The 14,033-nt window shown below is 41.0% G+C and overlaps 1 protein-coding gene and 1 pseudogene across 2 annotated transcripts in view; one reads left to right on the forward strand and one right to left on the reverse strand.

The window, feature by feature from the left end:
- Window positions 1-14,033, reverse strand: part of MTUS2 (microtubule associated scaffold protein 2) — a 578,493-nt gene that overhangs the window by 424,636 nt on the left and 139,824 nt on the right. The gene's annotated exons all lie outside the window — the stretch shown is intronic.
- Window positions 2,802-5,488, forward strand: LOC112323129 (glyceraldehyde-3-phosphate dehydrogenase-like; annotated as a pseudogene).

Genomic DNA, 14,033 nt, shown 5'->3' on the forward strand with positions numbered 1-14,033 from the left:
ATATTATCATTCATGTCACTAATGCCAAAGTCAGCAGGAAAGGACGGGGGAAGAAGTGGCCGCATCTGGCGGCAGGGAGAAGTAACTCTATGATGCTCCTCATTTGCCTATGAGCACCCTTTGGGCAAGTTCACACAGGCACTCCTCCATCCACCGGGCCCTGCAGCCACTGCATGTGTCCCATCTTGTCCACAGGAATGTCATAAGAAAAGGAACTTCAAGTAATAGCTGAGATATGGAAGCAACCTAGATGTCCATTCGTAGATGAATTAATATTGAAGATGTAGAATATTATGTATATATGTATTATTCATTCATCTATTGATGACATCTAGGTTGCTTCAATATTTTGGCTATTACTCAAGGTTTCTTTTATAATATAAATGATAGGTAGATAGATAACAATATTCTTCAATAAAAAAGAATGAAATTTTGCTATTTGCAACAACATGGATGGACCTAAAGAATATTATGCAAAGTAAAATAAGTCAGAAAGAGAAAGACAAATACCATATGATCTTTTTATATGTGGAATCTGAAAATAAATAAAGAAACAAACAAACAACAGAGAAACAGACCCTTGGATTTAGAGAACAAGCTGATAACTGTCAAAGGGGAAGGTGTGGAGGGATAGGAATAAAAATGTAAAATATAAAAATAACTGAAATATTGGGAAAAAACTTTGTCAAAAATGTTGTTGAAAAAATTATATCACCTCTCATCCAAAATAGAAAGAAAGAAAATGAAAATGAAGAAAGAAAAGTAAATGAGGCTGATCTACTATGACATGTTCTACATACTACCCACCATTCTCCTAAGAGAATGTTTATTTTTCTCAGTACTCATAACTCACCAATCACAAATGCTTTTTTAAAATCCAGTGTGTTCTCCACATCAGGCTCACTGGCATGTAGTTGGAGCATTGTACCCTCTCCTTGCTAATAAACAAAATCATCTTTGCCTGCCTTTAACAATCACACATGTCTTTAGTTCTCCCAGCTCACAATCTCTGGTGATGGTTTGACCATCTCATCTAGAACTTTTGGGCTGAATGCATAAACATTTCTAAACCATTAAGTGGACTGACAGCATCTATATGCTCACACAATCTCTTCATCTATCTTGCACTTCAATTTCCTGTTACCATGTCTGTTCTGTCTAGTACAGCATGAAAGGCATTCTCAGATAAAGAGGAACTCAGCAGGTATACCACCCTCATGCCACCCACTAACATGACTGTGAGTGAACCAAGCTGAGTGACAGGTGAAAACCCAACTTCTCAGCTTGACATTCAAGGTCCAATGAACACTGGGCCCATATTTGTTTCCAGATTTAATCCTCTTGATTCTTCTACTTAAAATAAGTCTCCCTATCCAATAGGGAGCTCTACCTTCTGAGCTCAAAGGCCAACTCCTCCACGAAGACTTTTCTAAATTTTCTCCTCCCTATCCACCCTGGTGTAGAAGGAGCTGGACATTGTCTCTTCCTGAATCCCCAATCTTTCCTTTGGCACTGTCGTACTAGGTTTTTTAATTATAGTGATGCACGTCTTATTTTATTATAGTTAAGAATTTCTTTTTATTATGGATACATGTGTCCTACTTTTATTATGGCTACATGTGTCTTATTTCCTTTATAAAACCATGTGCTCACTAGGCTGGAGGGTATAGATCAGATATTTGTTTCCCACACAGTGCCTGGGACAGCAGTCTGCACATAGTAGGCACTCAGGATGAAACCATCTCCTCCCAATCAGACCTCAAAGTGGCAAATATAGATGCCATTTCAATACAGCACAAGCCGTATTTCTTTTTCAGTTTTCTAAGATGCAGATTATCAAGCCACCCTTCCCAACTGCATAACTGGTGAGGCACTTCTCCCCTTACTCCATGACAGCTGCCCCAGAATGTCCAGGGAAAACGACATGGAAAAATACATTCTGATCATCATTGTTTGATTTACATTTGTCATGACATTTATTTAATTTATTTAGAAAATAAACAAACTAAAGAAAGCTTGGGTGATGGATTTTTATGTTACCAAAATGGGGCACGGGTTTTAAAAACTGAAAAATGCTGTTGTACTTCTGCTGGGTCCACTATGTAACGCTTTAGTATTTGGGGGTTTCATATAAATATTCCAGCCCTGCACCCTTTAATGAAAATGCAATCCCATCTGACTTAACAAAATTTATTTATCAAAGAAGCTCCAGTGGCAGTTCCTGCCATGCAACAAATTATCCTTTAGAAGAACTTTGGATACAGAAAAATGCATAGAATATGAGCCCAACATTTAATAAGTATATTGCAAAAAAGTCAAAATCCCAACTTTCAAATTTTAGTTGATGCTTTTTTTTTTCTGGGCATGTATTTGGGGTCTATAATGTTCTGCCACATTTAATAGGATAATTTTATATTAAATTACTTGCAAATATTTACATACAAGTCAATGCATTCACATGCTTTAGAACGTTTCATGGCAATCATTCCTGTTTTCTGTTATTGTAATTACTTAGGAATAGCCAGGTTATTGGTCCTATTTCATAATGTTGTATAAGTTTATTCTCGAAAGGTGCAACTATAAGTAACCTAAAATGTAGTGCACTGCAGACTAATTGAACTTCATGAGTTCAGCTTCACCGCAATATGAGTAAAAATTGACTTGTAGTTGGGGGATGGTTTATATATGTCCAGGGGCACTGTAGCTATCTACGGTGCTGAATTCTCTGAAAGCACACCAAATAATGGGAAAATGTAACGGCTCTCTGGGTCTTGCTTTACCTTCGTCATCCATGCACAGACATGGGTATGTCACATTTTATTCTATTATATAAAACAGGACTGTGTTCAGAAAGAAGGTTATGGGGTGGTGTGTAGCAGAGGCTATTTTACCCTGAAGAGTGAAGAAGAGCATGGACATACATGAAATGCTGCTACTTCCCATTATAGAGGGCCAGGAAAAGAGGTAACTTAGTTTTTCATAGGATAGATCAATCTGACATTTAAGCAAAATACTACATTACTTAATATTTAAAATCTCATCAATAAAAAAAAGCATTGTATGTTTTTCCAAAAGAAGCCTCATTCACATTTGCCAACAAAACACACTTGTTTTCTCCTTTAAAGAACAAATCCTTCCTTCCAGGATGAAGTTTCACACTGAAAATACAGGGTATTAATTCCTTGCCTTTTGTATTTAATATTGATTTTGTTTTGTTTCTTCCTTCAATTTTTTCAAATTGACAATATAAAAGAAATGCCTCCTCACTGTATAAAAAAAGTTAAAATATCAAAGTCTCCTGCTCCCACCCCAAGAAATAGAGTTTGATGTGTAGTAACTCACATTTTTTTACAATCAGGGCATGGCTTTCTATAACACCAAGTTCTCAGTTTGCATGTCATTGATACCTCCCCACATAAATACATGTAATAAACAATTTATAATTTTTACTGGTCCCTTCCACCATAATTTACCCATCAGTCCCCTTACTGCCAGAGAATTGCTGAGTACATATCTTTGTTGCACTCCATATTTCCTTAAGCTGCGTTCCCAAAGCTAGACTCACTGTTGGAACAGGTATGCACATCTGCAGTTTTGCACAGAAAGCCAAGCTCTCTGAGGGGTATTTTTTGTTGTTGTTTGCAGGTGCATCTCCTCTGCCTGGACTATCTGTCAGGGCCTGGCATCCAATGGATGTCGCATAATCATTTGTTGAATAAAAATGTACTGCCTTCAAGAACAAAAGTGTCACTCTTCATTTTATCTTTCTGCTCCCCTATTTCCTGCTCCATTTCCTTCCTCTCAAAACTCTTCCAAACTAGAAGGACCAGGTAATTCACCATTCAAATAGGGACATATTTTTCTTGTGTTGAAATTTTTTCCAATTTTTTATTGGGGTATAATTTATATGTGGTAAAATTCACCATTTTTGCTGTACAGTTTTATGAGTTTAGGCAAACATATCCAGTCTTGTGACCACTACCACCACAAACAAGACACACAACAGTTCCATGAGCTCCAGAAATTCCCCAGGTCCTTCCGTAGTCAACCCTTCCCCAATCCCCAGCCCATAACAACCAAAGATCTGACTTCTGTTCCTACAATTTTGCCTTTTCCAGAATGTCATTTAAATGTAAGTGTACAATTTACAGCTTTGGTGTCCAGCTTCTTTCCCTTAGCACAGTGATTTTCAACTGATGTGCCATGGCAGCTTTTTAAACATGCAACATCTGACCATTTAGTCAGGGGCACTGACCTCTTTTCCCTCAGATTGTCAAATTAAAAAAATGAGAAGAGCCAACACAACAAGAGCCATTGGTATGAATGATCAAAATTATACCTATTTTTTGTCAAATTGGCAAAAATATATTTCTTGGTATGTCACAGAATTTGAGTAATTACTTTATGTGTGCCATGAGATGAAAAAGGTTGAAAATTGGCTCTCTGTTCCTCCTGTTCGACAGACAGCTGCATCTTCCTGAGCAGTGCCAGCCTCAACCCTGAGACACAATAGTGAAGGTCAGAGTGAATGGATTTGGCCGTATTGGGTACCTGGTCACCAGCGCTGCTTTTTACTCTGGCAAAGTGGACGTTGTCACCATCAATGATCCTTTCATTAACCTCAACTACATGGTCTACATGTCCCAGTGTTATGCTACTCATGGCAAGTTCAAAGGCACAATCAAGGCTGAGAACGGGGAGCTTGTTATCAAAGGAAAGTCCATCTCCATCTTCCAGGAGTGAGATCCCACCACCATCAAATGGGGTGATGCTGGTGCTGAATATGTTGTGGAGTCCACTGGTGTCTTCACCACCATGGAGAAGGCTGGGGCTCACTTGAAGGGAGAAGCCAAGAGGGTCAACATCTCTGTCCCTTCTGCAAATGCCCCCATGTTTGTGATGGGTGAGAACCATGACAAGTATGACAACTCCGTGAAGATTGTCAGCAATGCCTCTTGCACCACCAACTGCTTGGCATCCCTGCCCAAGGTCATCCATGACAACTTTGGCATCATGGAGGGACTCAGGACCACAGTCCATGCCATCATCACTGCCACCCTGAAGACAGTGGATGGGCCGTCTGGAAAGCTGTGGTGTGATGGCTGAGGAGCAGCTCAGGACATCACTCCTGCTTCTACTGGTGCTGCCAAAGCTGTGGGTAAGGTCATCCCTTAGCTGAATGGGAAGCTCTGGCATGGCCATCCACATCCCCATCCCCAATGTTTCAATTGTGGACCTGACCTGACACCTGAAGAAAGCTACCAAATATGATGACATCAAGAAGGTAGTGAAGCAGGCATCAAAGTGCCCCCTCAAAGGCATCCTAGGCTATACTGAGGACCAGGTTGTCCCCTGAGACTTTAACAGTGACACCCACTCCTCCACCCTCAATGACCACTTCATCAAGCTCATTTCCTGGTATGACATTGAATTTGGCTACAGCAACAGGGTGGTGGACTTTGTGGTTCACATGGTCGCCAAGGAGTAAGAGCCCTCTGGATCACCAGCCCCAGTGACAGGAAGAGAGACCCCCAGCTGCTCGGGAGTCCTTGCCCCAAATTGATCCCCCAACACACTGAGAATCTCCTGACCTCCAGTTTCCATCCTAGACCCCCTGAAGAGAGGAGGGGCTTAGTGAGCCCTGCCTTGTCATGTACCATCAATCAAGTTCACTGTTCCCAGCCCACCTCCCCCAGAAAAAGAAAGAAGGAAAGAAAAAGGTTGAAAATTGCTGCCCGAGCAGAGTGCATATGAAATCCGTCTATCAGTAGTCAGCTCTTGTCTATGGCTAAACAGGACTCCATGCTACATACCACAGGTTCTTTATCCAGGCCCCAAGTGAGGGACACTTGGGTTCTTTCCAGGTTTGGACAATTATAAATAAAGCTACTATAACAAGGTTTTTTTTTTTTAATGAAACTGGAAAACTTTTGAGAGTTCAAAAATGCTAAACCAGACAGAATGCCATCACACCAGGTATCAAATAGACATGTGGTCACCCTGCTGAGTGCACACTTCTCTTCTCACCACCTAAGGTTCTGATGCTTGTGCTTACTGACCTGTTTATTATCTACCTGCCTTCCTCCTGTCTCCTCCAGGAATGCAAGAACCTCTTCCTCTGTTCATCACTCTGTTCTCAAGCCTAAATAGTAGCTGGCACATAAGAGTAAAAAACGTATTTTTTAATTGCATGAAGTTCAATCAACACTAGGTAGTTTTTTTCAACACCTGAATAGCACTTACCATTAGTGGGAGTTTTCCAGTGCTTTATTGCATTAATCCATAGGACAATCCGATGTCTAAGTACTATTACAGTCCCATCTTAACAATTAGGGAACTAAGGCATAGAAAAGTTCAGTAACTTCTAATAGCAAGTGAAAGAGCTAGAATTTGAACCCATAGTCCATGCTCAGAAGCCACCATTTGAGCTTCCACTAAATCAGTCATTTTTAAAGTTGATGGGGTTAACATTTTTTATTTTATTTTGTTTTTTTATTTTATCTCTAGTAAGGATACATGTCATTTTATGCAGTGTTTGGATGTTAGTGATTCTTCTTTCATACTGCATATCCTAGACATGAGATTGTTTTTAATGATTATTTTTAATGGAAAACATTGAAAACAAGCTACTTCCAGAATTCAGGTTTTGTCAAGAGAAAACAAGATGTTAGAATTTCAGGGACTTGTTCCCAGAAATTACGGCAGGATAAAAGATCTTTTGCCTACTGCCCGCCGCACACCACCAGGCCCCAGTCCTCCCAAGTGTCCTCTACCTGGTGTGTGGGTGCCATCACCCACCTTATCACCAAAGCCAGAAATCTCAAAAGCTTCCTGGATCCTTTCTCCTTTAATTCACACCCAATTCATTAAGGGTGATCAGATGGACTTCCAAAGTCCATTCCTAGCCCATCCACTTTTGTCCATCTCTAGAGCCACCACCATCTCCCATGTAAGCCACTTACAAATCTCCTACCAGGTCTACTGGCTTCCACTCTCGCTTCTGTAAACAGCCATTCTCCCTTTACATGGTAGCCAGAGAAATATCTGGACACATTAATCAGATAGGGTCATTTCCCCACCATGAACCCTTCCAAGGCTTCCTTGCTCTAACCTGCATGGCTGTGAAACCTCTTTCCCCTTTCCCTCTGCTCTCACCCAGCGGACTGTCCTGGAGCTTGTGTGCTGGCTCCGCACCTCTGTCACCACTGCTCTGCACACTCTGGCCTGGCTCCTCAAGGGCTGGACTCTTCTTACACTTCAGGCTTCAGCTTCAACGTGCCCTCGTCAGGCAGGCTTCTCCAATGACCATCCTCTCTCCCCAGTCACAGCCATTTCTCTCCTGCAAAGCCTTCACCAGTTTGTCTCCCTCCAGAACATCAGCTCCAGGAAGATATGGACCGTATCAGCCCCACTCACCACAGATCCCAGTGACAAGAGTGTCTAACACATTGTAGGCACTCAATAGATATTGGTTCAATTAATTAATATGGTGGCATAATTGAACTTTCCTAATTTATTTAGCTCTCTGGGTGATGTCTTGCTGAGCATATGTTAATCACAGAATCACTGAGTGCTATAGGTAGAAAGGAGGTGAGATATTAATTAGTTCAACCTCTTGTCTTATATGCAAAACTACAGCTTAGAGAGGCTTTGTGACCACAGTCCCACTGCTAAGACCTGTCACAGCAGGGCAGGGCCAAGTTCCTCGCGCCCTTGTCTGGTGCTCATCACCCTTCACACACTGCAGCCTCCCCAGAACAAGCCTCCTGAATTAGGACGGCAAGATAAACAAGGTGATGTGGTGACAGAACTCAACAGGGCTCTGAAATTGATTCAATTTACTGAGCATCAACTGATTTTAAAAACACAGTACAAGGAACAATAGGAAATAAAAGGTCCTAATCCTCAGAGAAATGAAAATTTCCTGAGGGGAAAGGGATACACTGTACATAAAGTTAGTAACTCTGGTAACAAAAACAAGGCAGGGTGGAATAAAATATGCTGTTAAACAAAAGTACTAAGCACCACACGAAGAAGGAGATGGTAATTCCAACTGAAGGGCTGGGGAAAATGAGATCTTTGCCCCTTCTGGTAATTTATGGATGCGCACACATATGTGTGCTCGCGTAGACAGTTTTACATAGACTCCATCTGGCTCCCAAACACTCAGGTACACCCATGTGTGGCATCCTTCAAAGCCAGCAGGGTACTGAATTTGTAGGTGATGCTTCCCCAGCCACCCACTTCCTTACCATCTCTTTAGTGGGGAAATGCTAACAAAAAGAAGCAAGTATGAGACTGAAGTCTGTCAAGCACTGCTTGCTCTAAAAAGCATTTCCTGAGGAAGTAGGGCAAAATAATAGCTAAAATGAGGCATGGGGATTATCCATGGATTTCATTTATCTTCACAAACCCTATGTGCTTCCCAGAAAAACTGAGAGTTATCTGTTCTGGACAACAAAGAAAATGTCAACATATAGTTTAAAAAATTGGCAGGTTCCAAAGGCAGCAAGGACACTGACTTTGATCCTCCAGAGTTGGTAATAAACTCTCTGAATAAATTCATGAGACAGGTGGGAAAAGCTGATATATTGACGACTAATTCTCTACAGAATACCAGATAAGATCCTTGCACTCCCAATAACATTTTATGCACTGCTGTTTATTAACAGACTAAAAAGATAAGGACTTCAAATCTAGATAAGAGCAATTTTTTTTGACTTACAGAAAAGGAAACATATTTCAGCATAGGCATTTCAACTGGCATCCTAAGGACTGAATCCGACAAGGTTCTGTTACAGTCTCATTGGAAGAGAGGGCCGCACTTTTCAGAAGTTGAATTCATGTGCATGTTTGCAAAGCATGAGCTTTCTCCTTCTCCAGTGGCCATCTGGCCTCTTAACTCATACCTGGCTGTTCACAGCCTGTGCCACCTGCCTGGCCCCTGAAGGCAATGGAAGACCCACTCTTAGATTAAGAGCCTCTGCTGTTACTCATTCACCTGCCCAAGTGTTAATATAATACTGTAACATTTCATTAATATATTGCCTTCCTCATTTCTAACTACAAAGGCCTTATGTGAATATTCCCAACAAACCCACCCCCTCCTGCCATTCCTACCACTAGTCCCATGGCCCAGTCAGCTTCCAAAATGTGGACGGGGGAGAGGATCTGCCAATCTACCAGAACAGGTGGGGGAAGGAGTCTGGTTCCTGGGGAAGATGGATTCCTGGCTTAGTGAAAGCTGAAGGGCAGCTCATCCTAGCTTCCCAAAGTGGGTTTACTTTGAACTGTACCTTCCTGACCCTTTTCTGTGTACATGAGACCCTGGAAGGGGATGAGGTGGCACAGGACCCCTGTTTATCTGCAGGACTGTCTGCTATCTGAAAGGAAGAAAGAAATCCTTCTAATACCATCAGGGATAAAGTCAAGAATCACCTCCAGCTCAAAAGCCTGCCCAGGCCACTCTAAATGGACTCTTTTAAAAAAAATTGGAAGGTGAATTTCTTTTATCTTCCATCAGAAGCACAAAACCTTATTCTGTCAAATGAACTAGGTACCTAGAAAGATGAAGCTAAATATTTAACACCATGCTACAGTCCAAGCACAGAAGCCTGTAGCAGCCAGAAAGCAGGTGCATAAAGTACACAGGTGACTGCCAAAACCTCCGACTAAGTGGAAAGGCAGATGCTTTCATGGCCCCAGGCCTTTTGTGAAGAGTCTCTGTAGCTTCATTAATAGTTGTTGATACCATGTAACAAAAAAGGTGTTTGGGATCCCTGTGTTTGGAATGTCTTTATCTTTAAGGAAAAGATAAAGAAATAAAGATAAATAGAAAAGGGAAAAAATGCATTACTTAGTTAGGAACCTACTTGGTCTAGAAATATGCAATAAAAATAAATGATATATGCTTGGGACAATTATTGGTTTTTCAAATCACCTCAGATAAACTTGCCACAGTTAACTTGTAGGAATCCTCCAACACTTCACCAAAAACTTGAAAAAAAATAAAAAGTACATTCCCAACAAAATTCAAGAATGCTTTCTAAAAAAGCAACGTGTTGATGTGTATTTGAATAAAACTCAACCTATAATTCCAGAGTGAAAAATTGGCTTGTTAGCACTTCTGAGATAGACCATAAGATTCGTACATCCTAAATACTAAAATACACAACTTCTGTAAGCAACAAAACTCAAACATTCCAAGAAAGCACAAACCTGAATATGTACACATTTTAATGAGTATGTTTTAAATGTTTAAAATCACAGTTTAGAAATTCACTGAAAATGACATAAGATACTCAAACATCCATTTCAATCAGACTCTCAAAAAAAATGCCATCTTATGTTTCTTATCTTTTAAACAAAACAGCCAAAGAGCTAGTTAGTGGATTTCATTTAGTGACTGACAATCACATCTTTCTATGTGTGATATGTGCCCATGTTTTAGGTATGGGCACGGGACAAATGACTCAAACACCCTCCATAAGGTGTTGTCCTGACAGTCTCCGGGAGACTTCTGTCCGCTGGTCCCTGGGGGCCACTCCCCTGAAGCAGCAGCTGTCCAAGTCTGCAGCCCAGACTGTCCTCCCCCCAATCTCGGGAACCAGCATGTTCACACACTGACTACCCTCCTCTAACCAGAGAAATCTCTTCCAGGCATACTGTTAGGGGCTCTTTCTAACTAATGTGTGAGAACAGCTGTGAAGAGAGGAGCAAACCAGAAGCCCAGGTGACACGGCCCTCGGTGGGAGCACTCTCTGGTGTCAACAGGAGTAAATCAGATGAAATCCTCTCCCCAGCGGTGGGCAGAGCTTCCCCACGAGGCAGACAGGCTGAGCACAGCGTCCTGACAGTGGCGGCCATGGCCGTGGCTCAAAGAGGCCCAAGCACAGCCTGAGAACCTGTCATGCAAAAGGGGAGGAAAGTGGTAGCCCGTGCCCTCTACCACATGTCCTCTAATTGGTGTGAAAAGCATAAAAGAATACTGGGAAGTTATGTAAATTCTCCCACCAAAAGCTAGGAAGCTAGAGGAAAAAAGGCAGGGAAAAGAATAGGAAAACTCAAGGGCACTAAAGCGGGAAAAGATAATGTATTTTGGAAAGAGGAAAATGGTCAGCAGGGATTTACCACTTTTTTGCTTGTTGTTCCATATGTGTGTGTGTATGTGAGTGCAGATGTGTGAGTGTGTGCACACAGGTGTGCTTAAGTGTGTGAGGGTGTGTGTATGTCCATGCATGTAAGTGCATATGCATGTGTGACTGTGCATGTGTGAGTGTGCATGTGAGTGCATGAGTGTGTAAATGTATATGCATGTGTGGGTGTGTGTGCATGTGTGCGTGTGTGTGTGTGAGTGTGCACGTGAGTGCACATTCCTGTGAGTGTATAAGTGTGTGTATGTGAGTGCATGTTTGTAAACATTTAATAGCTTTTCATCACCCATACTTTCAACACCTCAAAATAGCAAAGGCATACAACACTTACCTCACAGCTCTAGATCCCAATCTCTCTCTTAAATACGAACAGCTAAGAATTACCAAAAATGTAAACAGATGTTCAAATGAAAAAAAGACAAGGCATTAAAAAATACAGAAAATGGGAGATAACTTGTTTATTTTTTTTTCTTTTTAAGTATATTTTATTGATTATGCTATTACAGTTGTCCCATTTTTTTCTTTCCTTTATTCCCCTCTGCCCTGCACACCCCCTCCCAAAAGCATCCCCCTCCTTAGTTCTTATCCATGGGTCATACATATCAGTTCTTTGGCTTCTCAATTTCCTATACTATTCTTAACCTCCCCCTGTCTACTTTGTACCTACCAATTATGCTTCTTATTCCCTCTACCTTTTCCTTCATTCTCCCCTCACCCTCTCCCCACTGATAATCCTCCATGTGATCTCCATTTCTGTTCCTGTTCCTGTTCTAGTTGTTTGCTTCATATGTTTTTGTTTTTTAGATTCAGTTGTTGATAGTTGTAAGTTTGTTATTATTTTACTGTTCATAGTTTTGATCATCTTCTTTTTCTTAGATAAGTCCCTTTAACATTTCATATAATAAGGGCTTGGTTGATAATGAACTCCTTTAACTTGACCTTTTCTGGAAAGCACTTTATCTGCCCCTCCATTCTAAATGATAGCTTTGCTAGATAGAGTAATCTTGGATGTGGGTCCTTGCCTTTTGTGACTTGGAACACTTCTTTCCAGCCCTTCTTGCCTGTAAGGTTTCTTTTGAGAAATCAGCTAATAGTCTTATGGGAACTCCTTGGTAGGTAACTGTCTCCTTTCCTCTTGCTGCTTTTAAGATTCTCTCCTTATCTTTAACCTTAACTAATGTAATTATTCTGTGCCTTGGTGTATGCTTCCTTGAGACTCTCTGAGCTTCCCGGACTTCCTGGAAGTCTAATTCCTTTGCCAGATTAGGGAAGTTCTCCTTCATTATTTGTTCAAATAAGTTTTCCATTTCTTGCTCTTCCTCTTCTCCTTCTGGCACCCCTATGATTTGGATGTTGGAACGTTAAAGTTGTCCTGGAGGTTCCTAAGCCTCTCCTCATTTTTTTGAATTTTTTTCTTCATTCTATCCAGTTAAATGTTTATTTCTTCCTTCTTCTCCAAATTGTTGACTTGAGTCCTGGTTTCCTTCCTTTCACTGTTGGCTCCCTGTATATTTTTCTTTATTTAACTTTGAATAGCTTTCACATCTTCCTCTATTTTGTGACCATACTCAGTTATTTCTTTGGGCATCCTGATTACCAGTGTTTTGAACTCTGCATCTGATAGATTGGCTATTTCTTCATTGCTTAGTTCTATTTTTGGAGTTTTGATCTGTTCTTTCATTAGGGCCATATTTCTTTGTCTCTGCAGCTGTTACCTTGTAAGGGGAAGACCCTTAGGTATTAACAGGGTAAGGCATCCCAAGTCGCTGCCTTGTGGTGCAGTATGTGGGGGAGGAGTGTGAGAGGAAACAATGCCCCTTATTCGGCTCTCTTGGGCTGTCAGTCACTTCCCCTACTACCCACCAGTAAATTGGGTCCTTCTGGTGCTGATTCCCAGGTGGGTGGTTTTGTGCACATTCTAGGATCCTGTGGGTCTCTCCAACAAATTCTCCTGTGAGGCTGGGAGTGTCTCCCACCACTACAACCCCCACAGGTTTTTACAGCCAGAGGTTTTGAGGCTTTCTTTTTCCAAACTGGAACCCTGAGTTGGGAGGTCTGTGTTGCTCCTCAGCCTTGCCTCATGTACTCTCCACCCCAGGTGCCTGTCTCTGCCCTTCCTATCAGTCTGAATGAATGTTTCCTCTTTAACTCCTTGATTGTTGGACTTCCATACAGTTCGATTTTCTAGTAGTTCTGTTTATTTTTTGTTTTTAAATTTGTTGTTGTCCTTTTGGTTGTGTGAGGAGGCAAAGTGTATCTACCTATATGCCTCCATCTTGGCCGGAAGTTCTATATTTTCTTTTACATACAATAAAATTCACTCTATTGGGGGTAGAGGTCTATGAGTTTTGACAAATGCATAGAATAATCACCAACACACTCAAGATACAAAACAGTTGCCCCACCCCCAAAACTTCTCTCATATCAGCCCTTTGTAATTAGGCCCTCCTCCAACCACCAGCAAATCCCCTCTCCAGACCATCAGCAGATATTGATCTATTCTCCATTCTCATGGTTGGCTTTTTCCAAAATGGTATATAAATGCAATCATATGAATATGGCCTTTTAAATCTAGCTTCTTTGATGTCTTTCACTGGATGAAACCAGATAATACCATTGTGATATTATTATTTTATTAATATCAAATCAGTTATTAATATTAATATAGAATGCATATTGCATCCTGGATTCATCCATACTATTGCAGGTATTAATAGTTCATTCCTTTTTTATTGCTGAGTAGCATTCCATCGTATTACCATACCACAGTTTGTTTACCCATTAACCGGCTGAAGAACAGAAAACATTTTTAAAATTCTAATTAATTTCCTCATAAATAGAAGAGTGTCTATGAAGCAAGCATATGGTGCTATAGAAAGA

Source organism: Desmodus rotundus, chromosome 3 (assembly GCF_022682495.2).
Source record: "Desmodus rotundus isolate HL8 chromosome 3, HLdesRot8A.1, whole genome shotgun sequence".
NCBI classification, from domain to species: domain Eukaryota; kingdom Metazoa; phylum Chordata; class Mammalia; order Chiroptera; family Phyllostomidae; genus Desmodus; species Desmodus rotundus.